The following is a 21,963-nucleotide window of genomic DNA, read 5'->3' as shown; positions in this document are numbered from 1 at the left end:
TCTCATTTATTGATGTAGAAATATTTTTATATCTTGATATGAATGTGGATATTCTTGTCTGATCAACGAGAGTATCACCGTTTCATTGAAAAGATACCTATATTTTCTTATAACTATATTATTAAGATGTTGTTTACTATAATTTCTCCTTCTAAGTTTCGAGGACGAAACTTTTTAAAAGGAGGGGTGATTGTAACACCCCGTAATTTTGGACCGTTAATATATTTCGGAAGTAATTTATTAATCAAGTAAAATTTGATATTAATGTATTTGAAGTAATAATAATTCAAAGAAATATAATTTTATTATATTTTGAAGTAAAGTATTTATTTTGATAGTTTCGAAATGTTTAAAAATAGTTTAAACCGTGTAAAAACTTTTTATTTCGAAATAAGGGCATATCGGGGAAAAATGACAACTCTTTTGAAAATTGGGGAAACGATTTTGGAAATGGGTCGTATGAGTATTCAATTTTCTTGTAATATCGTGTTTAAGAACTTTGGTCTTGTCGGAATTTGCAATTGACAAGCGGTTCTAATTATTATCGAAACAAGCCAAAACCGACTCGTGAAAATCCCGACTTAAACCCGCTCCCTTCCTCCTTTCCTTTCCTTTCCCGCGGCACCTCCCTTCCCCCTTCCTTTTTTTTGATTTTTCTCACCTAACTTCATCTTCCTTAACATTCTATCCTATTCTAAACTAAAATACACCATTTTCTTACCTTTCTAAGCCAAATTTCACCTTAACTCACTCGTTTCTTGTCGGATTTTCGCAAAGTTTATATTTTCGGAATCCTCTCTTCGAGATCTACGTCCTAGTATGTTTTAATTTCAGTTTTCTTGATTTTGATTTAAGACGAATTTGGGCATATTTCGGTTTTTATACTTATTATTGTGTTTTTATTGTTTATTTAGGTGAAGATTTGGAAGACGAGTTTGGGGACTCGTATATTGTTGAAGATAGTGGCTAGTGTATATTAGGGTTTGGTATTCAAGGTGCTAATTGCTCATTTTCTAGCTTAAGGTAACATATTTCGAGTTACTCGACGAATAATCGTCACATTCTTTGCTTTTTGTATGTTTTTGTGATTTTTGTTTGAGTAGTAAATTTTCACATGATAAAATGGGTTGCATGCATGACTAATGCTTGTCTTTTGTTAGTTTAAGTTAACATATTAGTATAGGAATGATTAATTGATGTTTGATTTATGTTAAACCGAACAAAAATGGAGAAATGGAGGGATGGGGGTGGCGGCCAAAGCAGTTCGACAGTCCCAGCATGTGCCCACGGCTGCCTTGGGGTTGGCCCGGGTTGGTCCGTTGCTTGTTTCGCGGATTTTCATGCATTACTTGTAGTTTCGGGTTTATTAATGATATGCGTAGTAAAACTAACATGTGGGTAGTCTTAGGAAATGAATAAGGTTAGTAGTAAATAAAATTTTGATGATGAAGTATGCTTATTGATACGTGCCTAATGTATAGTCTTTTTGGCCTATTTCAGCACGTATTTCTATGCATTTCTATACTGTTTTTATGGTATTTTGCCCCGAATTGGCTACTTTGGTGTATTTTGTCCTTTTTGTAGGGATAATCGCGGAAGTAGCGGAACCATACTCCTTTTCGTCCTTTTTGCATGCATTTAGAGGAGACGGGATTGTCCCAGAGTGAGATGTTGCACTTGGAAGTGTCGTTGCACGCATTACGAGGCATTTGGGTGAAGACGTGAGCTGAATTGAAGACCCAAGTGGTCTATCGAGCTGTTTGGTGGTCGATCGAGTGGTCCTTAAGCTCCCCAAGGCTCGATCGAGCTATTCCTTACTCGATCGAGTAAGCTGCATTTGACCAAGCCCTCGATCGAATACCCTGATGGTCGATCGAGGAGTTTCTGCTGAGATCTTGGTCGATCGAGTGGTTTAACCCACTCGATCGAGAGGCTTCCGACTCTATGGGCTTTAATCAGTCCGTGTTTTAATTTTTCCGCAAAAACACTTTGTGTTTGGCTATTTAACCTATGTTTTTACTAGCTTATTGGTCATTCTCTTTTATCATCTCTTTTACTCTCTAAGTTTCACATTAGACACTGTTACTTTCGACGTTGCTTGAACTTTCTCTACTGTTACTTTTATTTTGGATTGCTTCACTCGGATTACGGGTTCTTTACGCCGGAATTTGCTTGGATTGTAATTCTCTCTCTTCCTTAATAATAATTAACCTTCTTGTTGCTTTTAATTCTTGTTATTGTTATCATTCTTCCTTGCCCTAATTTCTGTCATTGCATTTTATTATTATTTCGTTATGTTTTCTCATGGGAAATGATCTCATTGTTAGATTAATTATGAGTATGAGTAGCTAAACCCCTTCATGTTGGGATTAGGGGATCTGCGGTAGAATAATGACGACGTAGTGAATGAATTAGACGAATTGATTAAAGAGACTCTGTCACTATAGCAATATAACTGTAATTCTCGACCTAGTTGAGTGCACGCTTCTATGTCACCCATTAACTGCTACAATTAATCCTGGATCGAAAGATTGGACTAAATAGGCCTGCTATAAACAGGAGACTACCCTAATGAGGACGAAAGTTAAGTTAGTGGTATTTTAGGGTGGGAAGTGGACCGAAAGGACCTTCTAATATCCGTCTCGCATTAGTTAAATCCTCGAGTCATTTACTGCTAAGTTATTGAACTACCGTAGTGAACCGAATTCCCGACATGTCCCCCTCTTATTGATAGTTTTAATTCACTTTCCTGCTCTCTGCTTTATTTCTCTTTCCTTTCAACTCCGTAGTTTAGAACCAAAAATTTAATCAACCCCAATTGTTACCATAGGATTAGAAATAGATAGCTGTAGTTGCATTACCTCCCTGTGGATTCGATACTCGACTGCCTCTACTACATTTTTAGTTGAGACCGTTAGGTTTTATTTTTGACAGGTACGCGCCGTTGCCGGGGAGGCAATTGTTCAAATTACTAGCTGTTTATTTTTAATTCTTTTTTTAGTTTAAGGAACATCGTTCCTTAGACTATTCTCATATCTTGTCTGTAGTTTCGTCTTATGCGTAGGTCGCAAGGTGGTCCACTACTACCTTTTGATCCCGAGATTGAGAGATCTCTGCACGTAAAAAGGAGACTATTTCAAGAGCAACAGGCAGAGGGAGAGCCTAGTTCTCGTGGTAACTTTTACGAGAACGAGCTTTTCAAGACAATCCACCGTCTTCTCCAGCCCAATTCATCACTTGAGTCTATCACTTTCCCAGAATTTCCCGAAATGGCCGAGGAAGCAACCATTGCTAGTCACTCCGAGCCCACACCGACAATCTCTCTAAAGGGTTCGAATCTGCGGAGATGCTAGGAAGTTCGAACCAAAGCCTCGCATACATCAATATGGTCGAGAAAATCAGTTCGGGAGCTGCAATCAAGATGCAACTCAAAGATATGGAGACCTTCATTGATTACTCACGCTCCATACCTCCTCCCACGGCGTGACACCGATCGATCAAAGAAACTATGTTCATCTTCTCACTCCGCGATGCTGCAAGGGAGTGGTATAGGGATTTGGACCGAGCTGCTCACGGCATAACAGATTGGAATTCGCTAGCATTGGCGTTTTATAAGAAGTATTTCTCTGCTTCGAGAACCATCGCTATCAGATAACAAGTTTCAAACAAGGGCCTGACGAGAACTTCCACGAGGCATGGCTTCGGTTTAAGAAACTGGTGCGGACCATACCGCACCACGGTTTCGAAAAGTGGAGCCTGTGTAACCATTTTTACAATGGTTTATATGATGATCAGAGGGCTATATTAGATGCTGCAGCCAATGGTCGTTTTGCTGACAACTTGGGAGCCACCAAAGGGTGGAAGATTATAGATGATTTAGCCACTCATAGGGCTGAATATGGGAATTCAAGGGGAAACCAAAGGAGAGCCGTTGAGTCCTCTTCAGTGGCCGCATTAGAAGCCCTTACCGCGAGGTTCGACAAGTACGAACTAGGGGGAGCTCTCAAGGGAGGAATGTACCATGTTAATGCTATGACAGACGGTCCTTTCGTCTGTACGAGGTGTGGGGTAGATGGACATGTCGCTGACTTTTGTCCTAGTCCTTATGAGCAATGTGCTGCCTTTCAACATTACAGGCAAAACAACAATCATTACGAGCCGAACATCCACCCCAATCTGAGGTGGAGTAACCAGAACATACTCAATCCCACCGCTCCTCCGAATCAGCAGCAGCAGCCTTATATTCCTCCTCACCAGAAGCAACAAGGCTATCAAAAGCCTCCGTCTTTCAACCCTCCTAACCAAGGTGCTTCGTCATCTAGTGGGGTGAGTGAGATAGGTGAGTTAAAGTCCATGATGCAGTCCATTGCAATGCAATTACAACAGAAGGACACGGCATTCAAGGCACTTGAGACTCAAGTTGCCCAACTGGCCGAAAATCAATCTTCAAGGAAGCCCGGTCATCTACCGACTCAAAATGACAAGAACCCAAATGAGACGGTGCATCTGATAGAGTTAAGAAGCGGTCTTTCTTATGAAGGTCCGAAATACGAAATCGGACCGAGGAAGTCATGTCGGCGATGATGAACAGTGTTCTGTTAAGAGAAAAGGACCCACGACACAAGAGTTACTCGATCGACTGAAGCTTGATGCTCGATCGAGTGGAGATGGTGAAGAAGTTGGTCGATCGAGTAGTCTTCCTGCTAGATCGAAGGAACAGGAAGTTGAGGTTGGTCGATCGAGTGGTAAGTTTACTCGATCGACTGAAGCTGATGAAGAAATTGCTCGATCGAGTGAGCACGTTGCTCGATCGAGTGATGCTGATGACGGGAATCTTATTCGAGAGCCTGCTAGTGCCCGTTTAAGCGAGGAATTACCAGAAAGGCCTCGTTCGAGAGGTAAGAAGCGTCCAAAGGACACCGAACTTGCTCCGGAAGACACCTTGGAGGCGAGAAACAAGGGACTCGAGATTCCAATTACGGTTCCCTTCCCGAGGCGGCTGCAGAATACCAAGATTAATCAACAGTTTGGCAAATTTGTTGAGCTTTTGAAGAGTTTGGAAGTTTCCGTGCCGTTCACTGAACTGCTGACCAAGGTACCCTCTTATTTAAAATTTATGAAAGAAATTTTAGCACGTAAGAGGACTATAAATGATAATGAGACCGTAGCTTTGACTGAGGTGGGGTCAGCCCTATTTCAAAATAAGCTACCTCCTAAGCAATCAGACCCGGGTAGTTTTTCGATCCCTTGTCACATAGGTATGCAATTGATTGATAACGCGCTATGTGATTTAGGCGCTAGCGTAAGTGTTTTACCTTTGTCTCTAGCTAAGAGACTTGGTGTGACAAAGCCGAGTTGCACCAACATGATCGTCCCGGATGGCCGACCGTAGTCTATCACGGCCACTAGGTGTAGCAGAAGAAGTACTGTTCGGATCGGGAAGTTCTTTATTCCCGTTGATTTTGTCGTCTTAGATATCCTCGAAGATGTGCACACCCCTATCATTTTAGGGAGACCATTTTTGTCCACCGCCCGTGCGGTAATAGACGTCGGGGAAGACTTTGACCTTCCGGGTAGGGGACGAGGAGCTGGCTTTTCATCAGTCCAAGTTCCGGAGGGCTCCCATGCAAGCTCAGCCTTGCAATGCCCTCTCTTCTGTTGACCCTATTATTGACACTCCAGATGAAAATTTGGAGAATATTGCTGTTATTGCTAACCCTCCGCCTCATACTGAGAGCAAAAAGGAGGAAGATCCGTCTGTTTTCCTTACTGTAGGTACAGATGAAGGCAAGAAAGGAGCTGTCAAGGGACAGGGTGCAGCCATTATCAATCAAACTGGAGCCAAGAATGCCAAAGAAGATGACAGAGGGGCGAGAACGAAGACAGTTCGAACCTACATAGATTGGAACTATGTTCCTCCTCCTCTTGCAAACAGTAATTCAAGCTCATGGAAATCAAAGAGGACGGTCAGTATCGCTGAAGTGACGTCCTCCAGTCAGAAGCCCACGAAAGGGCTACTGAAAGCTAATGGGAATTAAACGGGGAAATGCCCCGTGTAACAAATTGTAATAGATTTTTGGTTTGAATTTCTTTTGAATTTCTTTATTACGTTTTTAATTAGGACAATTAGTTTAGACATTTCTTTAGCTTAGACTGAGACTATAGACTGTGTTTTCTACGTTTTTGGTATTTTAGGATATGTTTGGATATGTTTTATGCAGGTTTGGGGAAGATGCACGCAATTCAAGGAAGAAAAGACGGAAATTCAAAGAAGTCTACACAAGGAAGTCCTTGATCGAGTATTTTTTGTGCTCGATCGAGTGAAAGTTGGTTCGATCGAGCTTGCTGGTTACTCGATCGAGAAAGGCCAAGGACGAACAGGTCGATCGAGAGGGTTCCTACTCGATCGAGCAAATGGGACAGCAAAAGCCCTCGATCGAGTGATTAAAATCACTCGATCGAGTGACATGAACAGTGAACGGGAGTTTTCTATACTTAACTCCTTATTTCCGTTTCATTTCTAATTTTATCCCTAATTTCCCCTAACATCTCCCTAATTGCGATTTCCATCTTCCCCCAAATCCCCAATTTTTGCCCAAAATCATCAAATCCACCACCAACATTCTATCACTAGCACTTAATTCTTCAATAGCCCCCTGTTTTCCCCTTATTTTGTGTTCGTTTTCACGGTTTTCAAAGGGGATTAGGGTTTGCGGTTTTTCAATCGAAAATCCGCCTTGGTTGATTGTTCTTTTTGAAGTTTAATTGCTTGTATAGGATCATCATCATCAAGTAAGTGTTCCTTTCACACTCTTTGCATTTTATCTTTAATTAATTCGAATTTGTTGAGGTGATTGAATTAAGGTTCGAAAATTCCATGTCTAGTCGAATTTATTCGATTTAATTGTGTTTATATGCCCTTAAATAGCTTGATTGATGATCTTTTCGCAATTCCTCGCTGTTTCTACATGATTAATTCGAATTTTGCACGATTTCCGTGATTAGGGTTCCTGTAAGTCGAATATGTCGACTGTCAGACGGTTTTATGTTGCCTTGCTTGCTTAACTTCAGTCCATGCTTACTTATCACTGTTGTTAATTGCCGTTACCGTCCCCTATCGCCTTTATATGCTGTGAATTGTTGGGAAATCCCGTGCTATGAGTAGCGATCTTTGACTGCTAGGAGTCATACATGCTCCCATATTTGGTTTTTATGCTGAATTCGCCTTTAGCGGTCATCATTTTATCATTTTATCACCACTCACATGCTGCTCTTCGAAATTTTTGAGGAATTGTTTGGTTTTGATTGATGTACGTCGATTGTTTCGACCAATAGGGCCATCCTTTTTGCTGTCACATGTTGGTTAGCGGTTGTTTTAACCACGGTTAGCAGCATCTTCTCTTATTCGTGCCCTTTGATACTTTGCAGGATGGACGCGAGTTCTTTGCCTTCTACTAGCACGTCCTCCAGCTCGTCCGTGACGGAGTCAGTGGCCCCTGCTGTTGCCACTAGCTCCGCCTTGGTCACCACTGCAGCACCAGTTCTACTCGTCTCAGCTGCAGGGACAGTTTACTCCGCAACCCGGCTCACCAGGAGCTCGATTCGAGCTTCACCGGCCACTACTCTCTGCTAGAGTGCGGATTCACGCCCCGTTTCCCGCAGCTTGGTATGGTGCCATCGAGGCCACACCCGCAGGCTAGCCAGTTAGCCATCACTTCCAGCCCTTCTGAGGCTGTTGTTACGGGGGAGGGCGCTCTCACACCTCTACCGAAGATGCCCACGGTACATTACTGAGATGAGACGGGATATGGCTTTGGCTGTATTCCCGCTCTACGAGTTCCACATCCGAGCCCGGCGACCGATTCCAGAGGGGTGGCCGCATCCTTCCTTCTACCGATACCCAGCGGACGGGTACCCTCCATTACCTTCGACTCGAGGAGGAGCCGAAGGAGAGACAAATGTAGCACGAGAGGTGCGATTCGGGCGAGCGGGCGGCACACCGAGCCGCCGAGAGAGGAGGAGAGTGATCCTCCGTTCGTACCCGATCCGGGAGGATCAAGTCGGAGATGACGACCGAGTCTCCCCTTGTTTGTTGCTGGTTTGGGGAGACCGTTTTGTTGAGTCGGAGTACACGAGAGACGGCGGTGCCGACGACGAGTAGTTTTGGTCTACTCACTTCCCCGCTTTTCCGTGGCCTGGTTTGGGGAAGTTCGTGTTTTGTATGTTCTCTTACTCTTTTTATTTCGTCTCCTTTATTTTATTTTTATTGGTTGTATACTCCCATCCCCCATTTTTCTGCTGGTGTATGCTGGAGGACAACGAGGGCGTTGTCCGTTTTGGTTTGGGGAGGGTATTGCATCCTTTTGAGTCTGCATCTGCATTTGTTTTGCATTCACGTTTAATTTTTCAGTTTGCATTTGTTGTTTATTTCAAAAAAAAAAAAAAAATCAAAAATCCAAAAAAATTAGAAAATGTTAAAATTCAAAAAAAATAAATTTTCACGTTTATTTTTGCATTTAGGTTGAGTCGGAACGGTAGATTCCCGTGATGAAATTGCACTTAACTTGTCAATTCACTTGAGCCTTGCACTTTATTGATGGTTTTTAGCTTTGTCATACGCATAGTCTACGAATTTCTGTTCAAATAATAGCTGACTGTTTAGACTTGACCTGATAAATTGGCAAACTACTTAAAAATTCTGAGTTTTAGAGCTATAACTGGTGCCATTCATGACCAGTTCATTAGGAATTTTGAGAGTAGTACTCCTTGCATAGCATGTTCGTCTCATTTGCACATTTATGACATTCAATTTCTCGTCAAATGCACATATTCGGTCTCATGCGGTTGGTGTCACATGCAGGGAGGGTCTTGCAAATTCCCCTTTGTTTACATCCTTCACCCATTTAGCTCCACATTGACCAAAACTTGCCTTTTTGACCCATTAGCCACATTCCAAACTAAGCCTGCCTAGTCAAGCTAGTTAGTCTGTCCTTCTGTGGTATGTTTTCCGTTGCAGTTTGGTCCGTAATTCCCGTTTGGAGTTGGTGTTTGTATTAAGGAAGGAGGAAGAGAAAAAAAAAGTATTGAAAAAAGAAAAAAAAAAAGAGAAACGTGAAAGAAGAAAAAAAAAAGGAAATAAAATGAAAGAATGATGAGATTCACGTACAAAAAGAAAGAAAAATTGTGAAAAGTTGTACCCTCTTGTCAGAGTTGAGAAGATGTTCGAAGATGTACAATCGACAAGAGGGTTGGTTGTTTCAGTTAGTTGTCTCAGACGGTGTCTAAAAAAGGGAACTTTGTGACCGTCTAGCTCCTCCACTCTTATTCTATATTTTTTGAGGAGATTGTGTTTCAGTCTAGTGAGTTTTGTGCCGCGATTAGGGCACCTGTGTTTAGTCTTTTAGACAGTTGAGATCCGGATGGTTTATCATGGTCCTGTTAGGAACTAGCTTGACGCTTTTACCTCCACATTTCCATAACTTGTTTTGCCTTTTCTCACCTGAACCTCACTATTCCCATATTATTTGCAAATCCTCGGCTGTGACGGACATTATTGGTTGGAGTGTGTGCATTAGTACTTGAATTGTCTTTCATTTTTGTTGCATGCATGCTATGTAGGTCGCAGTTAGGCGAGTGACTGTCTTTTCTTCTCTCTTTTACATATAACATTTGCCCTTTGCTTCATGAGAGAAGAGTGACCACGTGAGAGTCCTGGTTTTGTTGGTCTTGCGGGTCGATAGGTCGGCTTTATTTCGAACGACTTATAATTCGTTTGCGTATTGACTTGTCTAGCTTTAATCGTTGATTTCGTTGCATTAAAGTGGTTCAAGTAGACAAGTTAAGCTAGCTCTGAGTTATCATTTCCGTTCCATTAGTTTAGTTTTGAGTTTACTCGAGGGCGAGTAAAGGTTTGGTTTGGGGAGATTTGATACGTGCCTAATGTATAGTCTTTTTGGCCTATTTCAACACGTATTTCTATGCATTTCTATACTGTTTTTATGGTATTTTGCCCCGAATTGGCTACTTTGGTGTATTTTGTCCTTTTTGTAGGGATAATCGCGGAAGTAGCGGAACCATACTCCTTTTCGTCCTTTTTGCATGCATTTAGAGGAGACGGGATTGTCCCAGAGTGAGATGTTGCACTTGGAAGTGTCGTTGCACGCATTACGAGGCATTTGGGTGAAGACGTGAGCTGAATTGAAGACCCAAGTGGTCTATCGAGCTGTTTGGTGGTCGATCGAGTGGTCCTTAAGCTCCCCAAGGCTCGATCGAGCTATTCCTTACTCGATCGAGTAAGCTGCATTTGACCAAGCCCTCGATCGAATACCCCGATGGTCGATCGAGGAGTTTCTCTTTGAGATCTTGGTCGATCGAGTGGTTTAACCCACTCGATCGAGAGGCTTCCGACTCTATGGGCTTTAATCAGTCCGTGTTTTAATTTTTCCGCAAAAACACTTTGTGTTTGGCTATTTAACCTATGTTTTTACTAGGTTATTGGTCATTCTCTTTTATCATCTCTTTTACTCTCTAAGTTTCACATTAGACACTGTTACTTTCGACGTTGCTTGAACTTTCTCTACTGTTACTTTTATTTTGGATTGCTTCACTCGGATTACGGGTTCTTTACGCCGGAATTTGCTTGGATTGTAATTCTCTCTCTTCCTTAATAATAATTAACCTTCTTGTTGCTTTTAATTCTTGTTATTGTTATCATTCTTCCTTGCCCTAATTTCTGTCATTGCATTTTATTATTATTTCGTTATGTTTTCTGCTGGGAAATTATCTGCTGTTAGATTAATTATGAGTATGAGTAGCTAAACCCCATCATGTTGGGATTAGGGGATCTGCAGTAGAATAATGACGACGTAGTGAATGAATTAGACGAATTGATTAAAGAGACTCTGTCACTATAGCAATATATCTGTAATTCTCGACCTAGTTGAGTGCACGCTTCTATGTCACCCATTAATCTGGCTACAATTAATCCTGGATCGAAAGATTGGACTAAATAGGCCTGCTATAAACAGTAGACTACCCTAATGAGGACGAAAGTTAAGTTAGTGGTATTTTAGGGTGGGAAGTGGACCGAAAGGACCTTCTAATATCCGTCTCGCATTAGTTCGTCTGAGTCATTTACTGCTAAGTTATTGAACTACCGTAGTGAACCGAATTCCCGACATGTCCCCCTCTTATTGATAGTTTTAATTCACTTTCCTGCTCTCTGCTTTATTTCTCTTTCCTTTCAACTCCGTAGTTTAGAACCAAAAATTTAATCAACCCCAATTGTTACCATAGGATTAGAAATAGATAGCTGTAGTTGCATTACCTCCCTGTGGATTCGATACTCGACTGCCTCTACTACATTTTTAGTTGAGACCGTTAGGTTTTATTTTTGACAGGTACGCGACAGACGTGTCACTTATTATGGTAGTTGACACATATTAGGTTAGATTATAAAATGAAATTGTAATGAATAGGCTCAAAATGAATTTTATTGCAATGTTTTGATGATTGTGCCGAAAACTGAGCCTTAGTCCCTTTGACTGATTCGATGTCAGTCAATTGAGTGATTGGTCACCGAATTTAACCCGCACTGCCGCAGGTGGGGTTGCGCGGTAAAAATTCGGTTGGATGAAAATTAATGTGAAAAATGGATAATCGGCCTTATTCTTGTTTTAGGCCATTTATTAAGTTTTTAGTTCACATGTGTTGTTGGTTGAATTTAATAGTTTCTTATATTGTAAAATGGCCCTAGATTCCCTGAAACCTTTAATATTGTTAATATTGTTAGAATTGGAAATTGGTATTGAATACTTCTTGCAGGTTGTTGTGTTTGTCATAGATAGGTCTTTATAGTCTTTGACGAGTATATGTTCACTGCTTAATAGCCTTTGTGTTCCTGACTTGGTGGGATTATATCCAAGTTGGGGCATGACCTCGTTACTTATTTTGATAGTAAGTGGTCAGCTTAAGTACTAGCCAACCCTTTGGTGGACTCCTTAGGGTACTCACTTTGTTTTAGAAAAATGGTGGGTCTTGGGTGCGGTGGTGTGTATCCGCATGTCTAGGTCTGCGCAGATTTTAGGCTAGGGTTGTGTTGTGTTTTGGCCATGTTTTGATAGAACCTCTGAGCCAATATACCGGTTCGATTACCTTCCCTACCTCGTGGTATAGACTTGAGTTACAGAGTGACTATTGACCGTACTAAGAACTTATGCCTGTCTTTGATATATTGCCCTTTCTTGTATGGTGATTTTATGAATTGTAATAGGTGAGATGTAAGCCGGTTACAATTGATAAAGTTTGGATTACTGCTTGTTATATGTTTCACATGATAGTTTAAATTGGTCAGTTTAGTGTTCATATGTTAGAATACTTGATAGTTAATTGAATTATGAAGTGGTTTACATGTTTCATTACATGTTACATTAAATATGACATTTCGTGGCTGGGAGGACTCGAAGTTACTCCCCACTGAATTGTGGCTTTCGTGTTTGTATAAAATGCGATTGACAGGTTGATGATGCTTAGTTGGGGTACACAGATGAGCTAGTGAGCAAAAGAACCTTGGACCTAGTTTGGTTATATTTTGTACCTTTAAACATATGGTTGTGTATATATATTTTGAAGGGACATATGTCTCCCTCATTTTCTTTGGTTTGTATTACTATAACCCCGCGACTTTAGTTATGTTATGTAAATTAGGTTATTAGTCCTTGCAGGTTTTGGCACTCTTCCTTTGGGAAATGTTTGTGAATGGTTTAGAAAAGTTTTAAAAATTACAGGTTTTAATTAGTTGAACCAATTACAAACATATCCTGTCAGTTTTTCTGTAGAATTTACGTGTTTATTTAACGCTTTTTATAAGGGTGTCACAGCTTCAGATCCGTAGACTAAGTGGAATGGACTGTACCCCGTTGCTTCTTTCTCCGTGGTTCGAAGGGACCACAGGACGCCGGGTAGTTCATCGGCCCATCTTCCCTTTAGGTCTTCAACTTTCTTCTTCAAACCGTTGAGGATTGTCTTATTGGCTGCCTCCGCCTGTCCGTTGCTCTGTGGGTGGCAGACGGAGGAGTATGCGAATTTGATACCAAGCTCTTCCAACCAGTTCATTATTGTGTCACTCCAAAACTCTCGGCCGTGGTCAAATACCATGACTTGGGGTAAACCAAAACGAGTTATGACATTTTCCCAGATTACCATTCTTACGGCCGCCGTCGTCTTCGCAGGTACCGCTACAGCTTCAACCCATTTGGTGAAGTAGTCAACGGCGACAATCAAGTACTTTCTTCCTCCGGATGCCGTTGGAAATGGCCCTAGTAGATCCATCCCCCACTGTGCAAAAGGAAGGGGACTAAGTACCGGCTGCAGGTCTCGGGAAGGTGCATGTATCACCGGAGCATGCATTTGACAGTTGTTGTACTTTTTGGTTTTGGCTCTAGAATCCTCAAGCATGGTGGGCCGTATAGCCGGCTCGGAGAGCTTTGTGGGCTAGTGTTCTTGCCCCCATGTGATGACCACACAGATGCCTTCGTGAATTTACGTCGCATTAGCTCCGCGTAGGCTGGGCCGACACATTTCAAGAGTGGCCTTATCACGGACCTCCTGTATAATTCTCCTTCAAACACCAAGTACCTTGCTGCGATCTTCTTTATCTTCTGCGAGAGACTGCGGTCCTCCGGTAACTCATTTATCAATTTGTACTTCATTATCGGAGTCATCCACGTCGTCTCGGCCTCTATGTCGCCCACCATGCCGACGGTCTCGAATGCTTTTGGCGTTCCCGATGTCCACCAAAGACGGTTCGACCGACATTCTTGATGGTTGAACCGGCAAGCTTTGAGAGAGCGTCGGCTCGGTTGTTCTCGAGACACAGGAATGCATTGTATCTGGAAAGATTTCAATTTTGAAGTGTCAGCTTTTACCCTTTCCAGGTATCTTACCATCCCGTCGTCTCGAGTCTCGTACTCTCCTCTGATTTGATTAGCCACTAAAAGTGAATCTGTTTTCAAAATGATGTGTTCCGCCCCGGCAGCTCTAGCTAGCTCGACTCCAGTTATCACCGCCTCGTATTCGGATTCGTTGTTTGAGGCCGAGAAGGTAAATTTCAAGGCGTACTCAAACTCGTCCCCGTTTGGGCTGATGATAAGGATGCTGGCTCCTGAGCTGTTCGCCGTGGAGGACCCGTCGATGTATACTTCCCATACTCCGGGGTTTGGCTCTTCTTGATATGTGCACTCGGCCAGGAAGTCTGCAAGTGCCTGTCCCTTTATCGAGGGCCTCGGCTTGTATTGAATGCCGAAGCCGGATAGCTCTACTGCCCATTTGATGAGCCTGCCGGATTGCTCAAATTTTTCCAATGCTTTCTCCAATGGTTGGTCGGTTAAGACCGTCACGGGATGTGCGTCGAAGTAAGGTTTCAGTTTCCTTGCGGCAACGACGACAGCAAAGGCTGCTTTTTCAATCAGTGGGTAATTTCTTTCGGCGGGCAACAATGTATGGCTGACAAAGTAGATTGGGTGTTGCTGTTTGTCTTCTTCTCTGATGATCACGGCACTGACCGTGGCCGAGGTAACTGCTATGTATAGATATAGCGTCTCCCCCAGCATTGGCCTGGACAGGGTTGGGAGAGTTTGAAGATGAGCTTTCAGTTGCCTGAAAGCTGTGCTCTGTTCCTCCCCCCAGCTGAAGTCTTTATTTCCCTTCAACACTTTGAAGAATAGGGTGCTCTTGTCGGCTGACCGAGAGATAAAACGGGCTAGAGCCGCCATCCTCCCGGTCAACATCATAACCTCTTTTCGATTCCGCGGCTCCGGCAGGTCCAGGATTGCTTGGACTTTCTCTGGATTGGCATCAATTCCCCTGGCGCTGACAAGTACGCCGAGGAACTTACCTGCCCGGACACCGAAGTTGCACTTCATTGGGTTAAGTTTCATCTTGTATTTCCTTAGCGAACAAAATGTCTCGTGTAAATCGGCTAAGTGTGTTGGAATATGTGTCCTCCGACAATAATGCGATCACGACTGTTGATCATGATGATCACATGTTAAAGTCTCATTAAAATGAATACAATTGGGAAGTAATTTTGTTCTCAAGCAACCGTCAACATATATATCGGTAATGATTGGCTTACTAGAGTTTGACATTACTGTCGTGTGACGGTGGTGATCAGTTGACCCCCTAGGTCATACCTAAAGGGCAACCCTCTTAATTGATTATTTAATTAATCGTATAATGTTACGAGTTAATTAAATTACTTGAAAATTGACGGACGATTTTGGAAGTAAAATTTACGTATCATATTGAAATGTGATTAAATAAGATACGGTCTGAGTAATTAAATTGTATAATTACTCGGATGAAATAAATTGTTTAATGTAACAATTAAAAATGAATGAATTATTATAAATTCAATCAGTTGAAATTTATAAATGGTAAAATATTTTGGTACAAGTAATTATGAAATTACTAAGTCGATTTTTGTATATGACGTATTTTTATTAATACGTTGATTTTTAATATGTTAAAAATACATAACAAATATATGTGACATATGACATGTAACATATAGACAATTGACAAAAATAATATGGATTCCATATTACCAAATGGACCGAAATTTAGGAGAGGTTTAAGCTAATTAATTGTTTAATTGGTAGCTAAACATAATGATTGTTTTGCTTTTTAGCCATGCAAGCCTATGGAGCATTGTGAAGACAAATAAATCCATGCATTGGCTCCCCTTTTCTTCTCCCTTTTACACGGTTTAGAGAAGAACAATTCATCATTGTTTTTCTAATTATTTTACCCATAATATACAAAAGATTGTAGATTATTATTCATTCTAATCCATCATCCAAAATATAAGTTTTCTAGAGAAATAAAATCCTCTCTTTATCCTCTCTCAAAACCGAAAATATTCAAAGTGTTAACAATATTTTTGGTTCAATTTTCTCATAGATTAATATTATACTAGTATTGTAATATTAATTAGATTAAGTGAAAGCCTTGGGTATTAAGCTTAGGGAGAGATCTTGCTCTTAGATCTTTGTTCTTCCATTGGATTAAGCTCAAGAACAAAAGAGAAAGGTGATCTCTTTTGTGCCCAAATATCCGAAATCAATTATGTAAGGACATGATTTCTCCTCTATTCTTTTTATTGTTTGCATGCATAAGATCCGTTTTAATTTATGACAAATTAATTAGACATATATGAGTATGTTAACATGTATAAAGATCTACATTTCCTTCAATTGGTATCAGAGCCACAGTTGTTTGCATGCAAATTGGTTAAAAGTTTTTCCGAGTTATATGAATAACGAAATAAAACTTGTAAAATTTGTGTTATTATGATATATCACGAAATAATTACATGAATGTTAATATTTCTGGTCCTAAAGTGTTTTAGGATTTTTTGGTTAATTTTTCGGATTTTTATTGTTCATATTTAATAATAATGACATTTAAATGTGATTTTATGAGTAAAAATGTCATTTTTGGTCGAAAATTAGCTATACTTCGAATTTTAAGTTGATCTTTGGATATGTTATCACATATATTATTTTGAGATAACCTGTAATTTTTCATAATTTTTGCACTTGTTATGCTCGAAAAATGAATTTTTCACTATTAAATTCGGATTTAAGAGAAAAATAGGTTAATATGAGTTAAATTTCGAATCTGGTCATAGAAAATTTATATGTTGTCACATGCAATTTTACAAGATGTGTGTAAAATAATTGGCTATAAAGAAGTCTTTTAGCATGATTTATGAATTTTTGAAGAAAAATGGCATAAATAGTGACATTATTAGTTGAAAATTAATAAAACATAATCTATGACTAAGGAAAAACGTCTAATGTTGCATTTTATTATATTTTTCAGATCTAAAATTGAAAAGTTAATGAAAATATTTTTTTTCCATGTTTTTATGATTATTTTATTATATATCGATAAACCGCAACATTGTTTTTCCGGAAAATTTTCGAATTTTTTTTAACCTAAGATTTTGAACATTATGAGTGTCATGGATTTTTCCAGAATGTTCATGAATTTTAAATTTCAAATTTTGAATTTATTTGAAATTTTGTGATTTATTTGAAGTTTAATGGCTAATTTTTGTAATTTTTGGTCCATTTATGAACAATTTTATAAATAAAAGTTAATTATGGTCAAATTACTAGTGAAGACTATATTTTGAGTCCTAAGTGGTTAGGGTAATTAACTAGTGCATAAATATGAGTTTATGCATATTTGTGATTATAAAATGTTGAAATCACGCAAATCCGTAAAAACCGAGTAATATACGATATTGGCAAATTTAAAGGCGATTTAGCATAAAAATTGAGCATGTTCATACATATTATAATGCTGCATTTTTATTTATGATTGTCATAATTTTAATTTATGTAATTTTGAATTATGTAATTTTACTTAGTATGGCCTTAGATTTTAATTGGTATTTCCCGAAATGTATGGGAATATCGATTCGGTTGTAATTTTTATTGTGATCTCGTATCACCGTTTTGTAATATTTAATAGATTTATTTTATTTTAGTTACAAATGTATAATAGGAAATTATGTAATTTATTATGTAATTTTATTCATTCCGGAGTTCCTAAAGACGGATTTCTTCAAGAATGGCGATACATAAAGACGGTGTTACCTCGAGATGTGTGACACAACCGAAGTTCAAGGGACCAATGGAGTTGGTTTCCGAATATGTAATAGATTAATAGTTTTTCTTTTTTAGGAAAGGCCATACTAGGATTTATTTATATTTATGCTTGCATTTTATTTTATGTCACATGCATCGCTAAATCGCCATAACTAAACATGCATTGTCTTTTATCGAGTTTATCGACCGTGTCAATTAGAATTATCGTAGTTCACCGCTTTAGTTCACTTAAAACGTGATAGATAATAAATTGACATGACCTCTCGCTAAAACTATCAATTGAGACATAGCCTTACCAAATAGTAGAAACCATGAAAACCTATTTCGTGAGGGAGTGCACTCGGCCACACCGGGGTACAAACCTTGTTACGTAGGGGAAGTGGGTGATGAATGTTAATCCACCGAATTCATGTTGATGAGGGATGTATCGGCCCCACCGTGCCCAAGTTAATGTGGGTTTGGATCATGGACACATTTATTCGAAATTTGGATTGAACTCAACAAAAGTATTTGATAAGGGATGTATCGGCCCCACCGTGCCCTTGTTGATGTGTTTTGGGCTATAGATAATTGTTAATGTAATATTATCGACCAAGAGTTCTAAAAGTAGAATCGATTAAACGTTAATCCACCGAGTTATATTGATGAAGGATGTATCGGCCCCACCGTGCCTAAATCGATATGAATTTGGGTCTTGGAATCATTTATCTAGTTGGGTAGAGGTCACTAGAAAAATGCTTATAACTTGTTTAAATCATACATTTTTACGAGTATAATTAAAACGACATTTGTTTTACTCCTTATTTTGTTTTGTAGACCACTTCTTATTCATAACAAATGGCAACACCAACTCCTAATGCTACACCACTCGCTACTTCATCATGGCTCCGATCCTTTATGGATCGATGTAAACTTGAAAAGAATGGGTCAAATTTCTCCGAGTGGGATGCCCAACTCAAATTAGCCGCCGAAGGTGACGACAAGCTTCGTTACCTTACCGAGGCCTCTCCACCCGAGCCCACCACTAGGTCCACCGCGGCCACTAGGGAAGCCTATGAGGCTTACCAAAAGGAGTCCGCCGCAATGAAAAATGTCTTAATATTTGCGATGGAGGCGGAACTCCAAAGGAGAGCCTTCAAAATGGGCAATGCTAATGAGATTTACTCCAAACTTGTGACCATGTTTTCACAAACTCCGCGGATCGTCAATATGAGGCGGCCGCGGCATTCTTTGATCTCGACTTCAAAGAGGGCCAAAAGGTTAGCCCTCATGTGCTCAAACTCATGGAGCTTGTCGAGACCTTGAAGATTCAAAAGGTTGAAATCCCCAAAGAACTCATCGTAGATAGGATTCTACACTCCTTGTCTAAAGTTAAGGCATATGTGCAATTCCAGGTGAATTTCAATATGCAAGACAAGGATGTGTCTCTTGAGGAGTTGCACAAGTTACTTGTGCAAGCCGAGAGGGACATGGGGTTAAATGTGAACCCCCCCCAAGGATGTGCTTAACATAAGCACAAAGAGTAAGGGGAAGTTCAAGAAGAATGGGAGAAAGGGTAAAAAGCAAGCTCCCACATTCACCAAAGCTAAGTCTTGTGAAGCTAGCACCTCCAAAGTCAAGAAGGGTCCTCTTGACAAATGCCATTATTGTAATGGCATGGGACATTGGAAGAGGAATTGTTCCAAATACCTTGGTGATATCAAAGCTGGAAAGATCACTCCAGTAGGTAAATGACTAACCTTCTTTTATGTTTCTAATACAACTATGGTAATGTGATGCAAAGTTGTGATAATGTATCTCCCTTTTTATTGTAAATAGGGCCTCCACCAAGCAAAGACAAAGGAAAAGAAAAGCAAGCATAAGAAACCATGAAGAAGCTAAGGATAGCTTTTATGGAGCTTTGTTTTTCATTGTCTTATTTTAAGTTATGTTTTGAATTTTAGAACTTTAAGTTTCCGTGTTCGACATGGAAAGGTATTTTGGATAATGGTTTGTATTTTGGATGATAGTGACTTGGTTTGCAACCCAAGTCACCCGTTTTATCATTTATCCTTTATGTTCTAAAATTTCATCTTTAAATGCTTGCGTTTTGAAACATAAGATCATTCACTAAAAGTGATCTAATAGACAATTATAATGACGGGTTTCATTATATGTCCACATGCTTAAGGCTTGTGTATGATCATTAATGAAGTGATTTTGAGTCTATGAACTCTCTTAAAGGTATGTCAACCACCAAGTACACATATGAAATCAATAACAATTAGTCTATGAGGTAGTCCTCCTTATACTTCAACATCATTAATTTGTGTCTCATATGCTATCTTTGAATGATTAGTGTATTCATTCTAAAGATAGAGTGGGAGAGAAATGAGGACACAACACACAAGGCAAGATATAATTGTGTACTTGTGTAAATGAAGATCTACGCAAGAAAGAATGATTTGAATGAAGGTATATCTATTTACATAGTATACCAAATAGATGAGATCTATAGTCTCAAGATAGTTCTAAATGACTTAAGAGACCAAGTGGAATAATCATAAGAGTTTATTCTCAAAATAACTACACGAGGAGACCAAAAGAAGTTTTGGAAGAATTATGACTAATGTAAAGTCATAACAAGCTTTTGACTAAGGTTATGAATCATTTGACCAATAGTTTCAATCATGAGTTTTACTTAAGAGCCTAAATGAATCATAGTAACATACTAGTTATGATCGAGTTGCAAAGATTGATATTCCGATATCTTCAATAGCCAACGTTTTAACCGCAAATGTCATTGTTTAACCTCCCTATGAAATGGTTAAACCTCCTTCCGAAAGGGTATTCCGAAGAACCTATTCTAAATATTATTTGTATTTGAATAATGACATTGCTACACATCATTATGACATGAGTGTGTTAGAAATTTAAAATCTCTTTCCGTAAGGTTGAGATGAGACCACTTCAAAATAGGCATTTTTGAAAGGATATGATGGGAACATATATGGTTTTATCCTAGTAACTTGGCAAAGCAATTTATATTTATATTCTTGACAAAATTCGATTAAGAAGTCATCTCGAAATATGTAGAATTGAGTGGGAGTTAGGAAATTCTCATGTGAAGACATAGAATTTAGTGGGAGCTATCATCCTTGAATGTATAAAACTCATTACTCATTAAAGAATGACGAGCTAATATCTTCTTTCATAAAGAAGCTTTTGAGTTTTCAATTCTGGATGAAAATGGACAATGATGAATCCAATTACATCATGGGATGTTGGATTAGTATTAAGAAATACACATCACATCAACATACGCGTAGGTTATTCGTATGAATGAAAATGGGATTACCATTAGCGATCATGGTAGTTCATTGAACCTATGAACGGTTGATCTCATGATTATTAGTAACTAATGTTTCCGCCATTAGAATAATCATGTACATGTCCAATTATGAATCATATGCATAAGAGCATGATGATTGACTTGGTGAGCCATAATAGAAACGTCATGAATTCTCGAGTAGAATCTGATGAGCGATTTCAGTGATTGACGGATGTTCTATTGTGTGTCAAGAGTTTGCACATATTGTAGAAAATCCGAGCACATATGAGGATTTATGAGAATCCCAAATCTTTCAAGCCCAGAAAGAGAAATGAGAAGTTTTGGAAAGATACTTGGTTAAATAAGAGGTTATTCAAAACAATCTTTCCTAATAAAGCTAGCACTTGTGAGAAGTACTAAGCTAATAATCTTGTCAATTGTTACAAGATCCTACAAAACATATACCTAGTGCATTGAGTGTGGATGGAATACTTGATCAGTACAAGTTGTATTATTCATCACAAATTCGTTCATTATGAGATGATCGATAAGAAAGTTCTTTCAAGTTAAAGAACCAAAACCAAGGTCAAGAACCTTAATGTGTACTTGGTAAGATTCATGCTATGAGAACATGAATGTGAAGGAAATTGCAAGTGCAAGAAGTTTGAACACATGGACACATGGGATGTTAAACTTCCATTGCAATCAATAAGTGTTTACACTTATGATAAACATCACAAGGTTGTAATATGATATTGACTACCCAAGTGTGATGTCGACATTTGTCGTATGAGTTATAATTAACTCACTTGGTACATTGTTATATCCAAACGGGTTGTAGAGACAATTGAACCCCGTTAAAGTGAACATGGATTAACATTGTTTTGCCCATAGTTACTTATATGAGGTGACGTCTCGAAGTGACTAGAGTGTGAGGCGATTGATGGCAAGTTCAAGTGCCATACAAATATGTGA

At 39.4% G+C, this 21,963-nt stretch overlaps 1 long non-coding RNA gene across 1 annotated transcript; it reads left to right on the top strand.

Annotated features, from left to right (window-relative positions):
• The first annotated feature begins 746 nt into the window (after positions 1-746).
• On the top strand, positions 747-12,577 carry LOC141658823 (uncharacterized). Its single transcript, XR_012549458.1, has 3 exons — positions 747-817; positions 915-1,023; positions 12,517-12,577. It is a non-coding gene; the product is annotated as an uncharacterized LOC141658823 (long non-coding RNA).
• Positions 12,578-21,963: the final 9,386 nt, after the last annotated feature.

The sequence above is a fragment of the Silene latifolia genome, chromosome 6 (assembly GCF_048544455.1).
Source record: "Silene latifolia isolate original U9 population chromosome 6, ASM4854445v1, whole genome shotgun sequence".
NCBI classification, from domain to species: domain Eukaryota; kingdom Viridiplantae; phylum Streptophyta; class Magnoliopsida; order Caryophyllales; family Caryophyllaceae; genus Silene; species Silene latifolia.
This window is presented reverse-complemented; position numbering and strand designations above follow the sequence as displayed.